Genomic DNA, 7,955 nt, shown 5'->3' with positions numbered 1-7,955 from the left:
TTGAAGCCTTGAAGAAAGCTTGTATCTTTAAAGAAGCTTCAATCTTCGAGGATGGTCGACTTCAGGAGTTAGGGAGTCTTCTAGCTCTTTGAAGAATTCTCTCTGGATCTTCTAGAGTCAAAATTTCCAACCCCTACAAATGAGGAGAATTCCTCTATTTATAGATTTCACTGGTGGGCTTTATGGGTTTGAACCTGGTTGGTCCATGGACCAGACCCATGGGCTCAACCATATGGACTTAGGTTATATTTAGTCTTTGGGTTCAATTAAGCTTATTTTTTGGGCTTAATTGAACTTAGTCCAAGTAAATAATATTTAATTGAACTAAAATGATTAACTTAATCCAACTATTAATATGAAAACATGTGGCATTATTAGAATGACCATTTTATTTATTTTCAACTCTTTAATTTGGAGCATATGTCAATTTTAATTAGTCCCAAATTTAATTATTTGTACTTTTCATCATTAACTTAATAAATGATATGGCAACTAGTGATTAGTCTCAAAATTTCTTATTCAACAAATGCCCCCTTTTCGAGATTTATGCACGTATATGGGTGAATGAATCTCGAAAAGATAAATTTGAAGTCAAAGTACGAGCTTCTTTTTTTTTTTTTTTTTTACTCAATTCAATATATCAAATTAATCAAACTTGAATTTAGTACGTGAGTTTGATTTCAATTTAAAATAAGGGTTGGAATATGGCCAAACCTTAAAAAAATTCAAAGTTTTATTCCTAACTTAATTTTATTTGAGGATAAAAAAAATTTTTAATATGATGATTTTTTTTAAGTAAAATTTGGAATATAACCAAAATTTTAATTTTGAAATAAGGATAAAGTTTCTACCGTACCTTAATTTATCTTGGGGATGCATAAGAATTTGGAATGACCAATTTTAATTTGAGATAAAAAATCAGGTCCTCAATCTTAGGTAAAGTTGGATTTATGCTCCGATTTAAATTCATGATAAAAATGAGGTCATATATGCAAGTTAATTTAACTTGAATTTTGAAATTGAGAATATTTATCTATATATATATATTTTTAAATGTTGAAATTTTTAAATATTTTAAATATCTCAATAAAAGTTAAACTTGAGATTTATCCAACAAAAAAAAAAGAAATAATTTAAAATAAAATAAGATAATTGGATTATCTTTTCTTTATATATATATATATATATTTAAAATCAATCCTATTCCTTTTAGGAATTGGATTTGTTTTTTTTTTAAAAAAAATAATTAAATATCATTCCTAATCCTTTTAAAAATTGGATTTGTTGGACTTATAAATAGACTCACACCCTACTCACTTATACCTCATCCAATCAGCAGAAAGGTATAGAAAACTTTTCTTCTCCCTTTCTCTTTTTTCTCTTTTTTTGTGTGTGTGTTTTTTTTTTGTTTTGCTTTTTTTAATTCTGTTTTGTTTTGTTTTGTTTTTTTTGTGTTGTTTTGTTTTTTTTGTTTTTTTTTTTTTTTTTTTGCAGGAATGACTTTTGAGCTTCTTCTAGGGACGATCGGCTTTTGTCGTCAGATCTATCGCCCTAGTAGGAGAGATCGACTCTGTCATCGTCGGCTTCGATCTTCGTTTGCAGAAATGACTTTGTTGAGCTTCTTCTAGGGACGATCGGGCTTTTGCCGTCAGATCTATCGCCCTAGTAGGAGAGATCGACTCTGTCATCGTCGGGCTTCGATCTTCGTTTGCAGAAATGACTTTGTTGAGCTTCTTCTAGGGACGATCGGGCTTTTGCCGTCAGATCTATCGCCCTAGTAGGAGAGATCGACTCTGTCATCGTCGGGCTTCGATCTTCGTTTGCAAATGACTTTGTTGAGCTTCTTCTAGGGACGATCGGCTTTTGCCGTCAGATCTATCGCCCTAGTAGGAGAGATCGATTCTTGTCATCGTCGGGCTTCAATCTTCATTTTTTTCTTCCCCCCCCCCCTTTTTTTTCTTCTTTCTTTCTTTTTTTTCTTTTCTTTTGTTTTTTTTTGTTTTGGTTTTTTTCTATTCTTATTATTATTATTATTATATTTGCAGGAACTCTACTTTTCATCATGGTGCACTTCACTGAGTATTCTGACTGACCAAAAGGTGTTTAATTATCCTGAAAGACGTAGATCAATCTTTAGAGGAAGGGATCATTCTTCCTGTGAGAGAGGGGACATATGAGAATATATGGACTCCCAAATACCCGAGGACAATTTTATCTTTTTGCCTAAATGGTCCAAGGAACGGTTTGTAAATCCCAATTCATCTTTAAAATCTTGGTTTCTGGAGTCTTCGATTCACAACAAGCCTCCAAATGAGGATCCAGAATCAACGTTGGGTCGTCGAATTATAAACGACCCAAAAATTCGTTGGGGAAATGTGCTCAAGGTACATGGAGAATTTTACAATCTTCCTCATTATTGGGAGTGGTTAGAGCTCGTTGTTGCTAGAAATACGGCAGTACTCAAGCGAGCCTCCCTATTTAATGCTGTGATGGCTTCCCTATATACATATGATCGCAACAGTGACATTGATCGGGCTTTCTGCGAGGCATGGTGTCCTTCAACAAACACTCTTCACACCTCAGCTGGTGAGATGTCCATCTCCTTATGGACTTATGGATACTAGGAGGACTCCCGATTAAAGGTAGATTTTATGAAGAAAGCATTCCTTGCCAAAGACTTAATAGGATCACCTGATGTATGTCCAAGAAGTTGTGAGCATTTATTTTAGCCTATTAGCTTTTCTCAACGCATGGATCACTCTCAAATCACTGTAAGTGAATGGATCTCTTTTTGGGTTACACGATCTGAGGTAAAGTATTGAAACCGCTCCTCGAAAGCCTAAAAAGACTTCTCGCCCTCGCTCAACTCATAATCCAGATGGAATTCCCATCAGACGTCCTGACTGGTCTAAAGCTGAACTCAAAGTGTTCCTTGACTTAAGCGTCACGTGATGATCATAGGGACAAAACCTATCTAGCGGCATTCTCTCTTGTTGGCTATGTGTTTTGTGTTCCCTGATAAGCAACTTTCCCTTCGTCAGAGGTTTTTAAGGTTGCTAGCCTCATGCGGAAGGCTACACATTTAGCCTTGTTGTCCCTGTTTTAGCTAATATTATAGTGGCCTACGCCAAGTTCATGATTCTACTTCATCACTTGGTTATTCAAATGCCTGTTTTCCTCTTCACTATGTCCATGGGTGGCTTGCTCTTTACTTCAACACTCATTATAAAGCCCTAGGAGTCTTAGGGGTCCTCGCATGGTTGAATTTTCTGGTGAAGGTGGGGCCAAATATTATACTAATCTTGAGGCTCGAACACATATCCACAAGGGAAAAGTATGTGTCATGGCATGCGTGTCTTCCAACAAAGAATAAGGACGAACTCTTAACGGATGATGGAGAGTTAATTAGTTGGAATGCTTCATTTTTCATAAGCATTCGCTCTTGTTTTCTATCCTCGCAATGTGGATCCTCCACATTGAGCCTTATAGTCCTTGTCGCTTTAGCCGACAATTTGGATTTTATCAAGACGTGCATATGACTTAGGTGAAGAAATTCCCGAGCCAATTTTTTTAACGTACGATATTGTTGGATGATTTGTATTCGCGAGAATACACTTTCCCAAGTATATCTTCCTGTGTCGCCCCTAATCCAGACACACATGTTACCTCTCATTATAAGGTCGGTGGCTTGCAAAAACACGGTGATTACCTCCAAGAAGGAGTACAACATTTGATAGATCGTCCTACTCCCCCTCACATCAAATCCAAAACCACAAAAAAGATTGAACATAATTTTGGTAGTGGAAATCAGAAGATATGCTCGATGAAACTGATGAACGACTTGTGGAGAAAATTGAGGGAGGGACAAAACGCTTGGTGGATAATTGTCTCTTTTCTAACACGATTTAAACATCTTATTAAAGGTGTATTGACAATGTGGGTAAGGACAACCAGCTTATCATAGCTACCAAGCATCCTTCTAAACGTATTGAGGACAGTCAAAGCAGCATGATGATCGCCATTGGAAGAGACCAAGAAGCCAACAAACAGTCGATCGATGATGAAGAGTCTCCTATTCGGGTCCCTGATGCTGCACAATTCTTCGATGTCCCTTCCCCCATGGTTTCTTTTCGTCTCCCTTTTTATTTATTTATTTATTGTATTTTCTCTCCTTTACTCTCTTATTTCTTGTTGTTAATATTATTTTGCAGTCTTCTTTAGGTGATCACGACCTACACATCGAAGATACCCTAGAGTCGATGCCGAATCTAGAAGACTGTAACGTTGTACTTTCTTATAATGGGAACTCTAAGGAACCTATAGGCGCAAATATTGTGTCTGCTTGTCCTCCTGTGATCAAGGGACCTCCTCAAAAAGTGGAAGGCACGGAGCCTATTACAGTTTCTGAGATTTCTCATTTTTGTGCTGACAGCTTAATTTCTGACCTCCGACGACAGGCTGCCATAACCTTATGGGAAAACCTACGACAGAAGATCATTCGTACCCCTTTTGAACGACTGAGTAGTCTTGAACCAGAAATGCATAAGATCTTTGATGCGATTGCGACTAGCGGCAGCGACAACCTTATTGTTTTGAGGGAGCTTGTGAATGGTTACTTCCAAGGTGTCGAGAACCATAATCAAATACATTCCTCATTTCTACTCCAATCAACTAAGGATGTTCAGCTAACGGAGGCAAAAGGTTTTGTGAAGACTCTGCGAGTTGATGAGAATCGTATATTGGCAGAGACCAACACTGCTAAACGTCGTCTTACACGACTGTCCGCCAAGGAGGCTAAACTAGAGGCAAAACTAAAGATGGTGCGGGCTGAGTCTGCTAAACTTTCTGGAATAATTTTTAAGAACGACCTGGAGCTGAAGCAGAAGCAACATGAGATTTCGAAGACTTGTGAGGAAATTGACAAACTCGAATGTGCCCCGATCGTTGGAGATATTGATGCTAAAATGCTATCAACACTTCGTGAATCTTTAGAAAGCACACTAGAGGAGCTGAAGAACTTTAAATGGACTCCATGATTCTCTGCTTTCTCTTATTTATCTACTTATGCCTTTTTAATTTTTTTTTTTGCTAGAAGTTTATAATAAATAAAAAAAATTTATTCTTTCATTGTTCCACTCCTCATCATATTTTCTATTAAATGTAATTTGTCTTTCTTCCTTTTTTTTACTGGACTGAACTTAAAGTTTCCTTTAAGCTGCCTACATACCCTTTATAATATAGGGATCAAGTCGTAACGTAGTTCAACTTTTTTTGCTGGACTGGGCTTAAGGTTTTCCTTAAGCTGCCTACGTACCCTTTATAATATAGGGATCAAGTCATAACGTAGTTCAACTTTTTTTTTGCTGGACTGGGCTTAAGGTTTTCCTTAAGCTGCCTACGTACCCTTTATAATATAGGGATCAAGTCATAACGTAGTTCAACTTTTTTTTTTTTTTTTTTTTACCTAACAAAATTAAGCATAAATTTTTTAAAAATTTACCATTGATTGGGCCAATTCGTAGTCCGTCTTGATCAACGATCTTGTATGCGCCATTTGTATAAACTTCTTTAACAATGTAAGGTCCATCCCATTTAGGTGTGAACTTATTTCCTGTATGCCTTGTTGTGATGATCGGTCTCCTTACGGCAAGTACTAGATCACCGACTTGAAAGGAGCGAGGTTTAACGTGTTTATCAAAAGCTTTGGACATTCTCGCTTGATAACATTCCAATGCTTGCTGAGCCTCTAATCGCTTTTCGTCAAGTGCTTCTAATTCTTGAAGACGTAACTTCACATTATCTTCGGTAGTCAATCCCTCTTGTACTGCCATTCTTAGTGACGGAATTTCCCTTTCGAGAGGAAGGACAGCCTCCACACCGTAAACAAGCGAATATGGTGTAACCCCTGTAGGGGTGCGATGAGTCGTCCGATAAGCCCATAATGCCTCGCCGATCTTTTCTTGCCAATCCCTCTTTGACTTGGAGACAATTTTCTTTAAAAGATTACACAATGTTTTGTTGAATGCTTCTGCTAGTCCATTCGCAGCTGCGTTGTACATGGATGACTTATATTGCTTGAATTTGAATTTTTCACATAACTTGTCCATCATACTATTGGAGAATTGCTTTCCATTATCCGTCACGATTCGATGTGGAATACCGTATCGATAGATGATGTGTGTTCGAATAAAGTCTGCCACGTTCTCCTTCTTGGCTTCTCTCAAGAAATGGCCTCAGCCCACCTTGAAAAATAGTCTGTTGCTGCTAGGATATAAGAATGTCCTGCTGATGATTTTGGTGTAATGGGGCCAACCAGATCGAGTCCCCAAGCCTCAAAAGGCCAAGAAGCCACAGTTGGATGAAGAGGTTCTGGAGGTTGGTGTATGAAGTTTGCATGGTATTGACAAGGCTCACACTTCTTCACATAGTCTATTGAATCTTGGATCATCTTAGGCCAGTAGTAGCCCATTCTTCTTAGCTGGAATTGAAGCTTTGGTCCCGATTGATGTGCTCCACAAACACCTGCATGTACTTCCTTTAGAGCTTTTACCGAATCTTCCTTTCCGAGACATCGAAGGAAGAGCCCTTCAAGAGAACGGCGATATAAAGTTCCCTTGTAATGAAGTGTGCTGCCCTTCTTCGTATCTCAATTTTATGACGAGAATCCTTTGGAAGCTTTCCATGTTCAAGATACTCTATGATGGGTTGACGCCAATCTTCTTCATCAATCAAATAGGATGTTGCCATGTTCACTTCCTGACATTCAGGCCTAACTGGGGGTATAATCCATCGTTGACAAAGTGGTATGTTCAGAGTTACATCATCTGGCATGGTCAAGGCCGTGGCTAAATTTGCCAATGCATCCGCTCTCTTATTTTCTACTCTAGGGACATGTTCTAACATCACATTATCAAACTTTTCCATCAATTGTCGAGCATAAGCAAAATATGGCTTCAAGTCTTCATGTTTCACGTCATATTGAAGCGAGAGTTGATTGATTATCAATTTTGAATCACCATAGACCTCTATGAATGACACTCCGATTTCTAATGCTATTTGAAGGCCAATTATCAAAGCCTGATATTCAGCCACATTGTTTGAACACAATTCGGAAAGTGCAAAGCTATAAGGCAACATATGCTTCTCAGGAGAAATGAGGACAATGCCTGCCCCCGCACCACTTCTTCGAGCTGCACCATCGAAGTACATAGTCCAAGGTTCCATAACTTCTGTGAAGAAAACCTCATCGTCTGGTAGGTCATCACATAACTTCCAATCCGAAGGAATTGGGTGGTCTGCTAAAAAGTCTGCTAGCGCTTGTCCTTTTATCGCCTTTTGGGGAATATAGACAATGTCATATTGTTGGAGTAGAACCGCCCATTTGGCTAAGCGTCCAGCGATGATTGGCCTGGATAGAACATACTTTATAGGGTCTGCTTTTGCCACTAGATGAACCGTGAAGGCCTGCATATAATGCCTCAACTTATCAATGGCAAAGAAAAGTGCAAGACACATCTTTTCGATAGGAGAATAGTTAACTTCAGCCCCAATTAATGTTCTGCTTAGATAGTAGAGAGAACGCTCCTTTCCCTTTACCTCTTCTTGTGCCAGTAATGCTCCTAAGGACCTTTCTTGTGCAGCAATGTACAATATTAGTGGTTTGTCAGGTACTGGAGCTCCCAGCACTGGGGGAGTAAGCAAGTATTTCTTTATGCTATCAAAAGCGTTCTGACAAGCTTCATCCCACACAAAATTTTCTCCTTTTCTCATCAACTTTTGAAAAGGTTGACACCGACCGGCCAAGTTAGAGATGAACCTTCGGATGTAAGCCAGTCGTCCTTGGAGACTTCTTAGGTCATGCAAACTTTTAGGTCTTGACATCTTCTGAATGGCATCAATCTTGGACTGGTCTATTTCGATCCCTCGATGCCTTACAATGAAGCCAAGAAATTTTC

This window comes from Cucumis sativus, chromosome 7 (assembly GCF_000004075.3).
Source record: "Cucumis sativus cultivar 9930 chromosome 7, Cucumber_9930_V3, whole genome shotgun sequence".
NCBI lineage: Eukaryota > Viridiplantae > Streptophyta > Magnoliopsida > Cucurbitales > Cucurbitaceae > Cucumis > Cucumis sativus.
The sequence above is the reverse complement of the archived record's forward strand: the minus strand, read 5'-3'. Positions refer to the sequence as shown.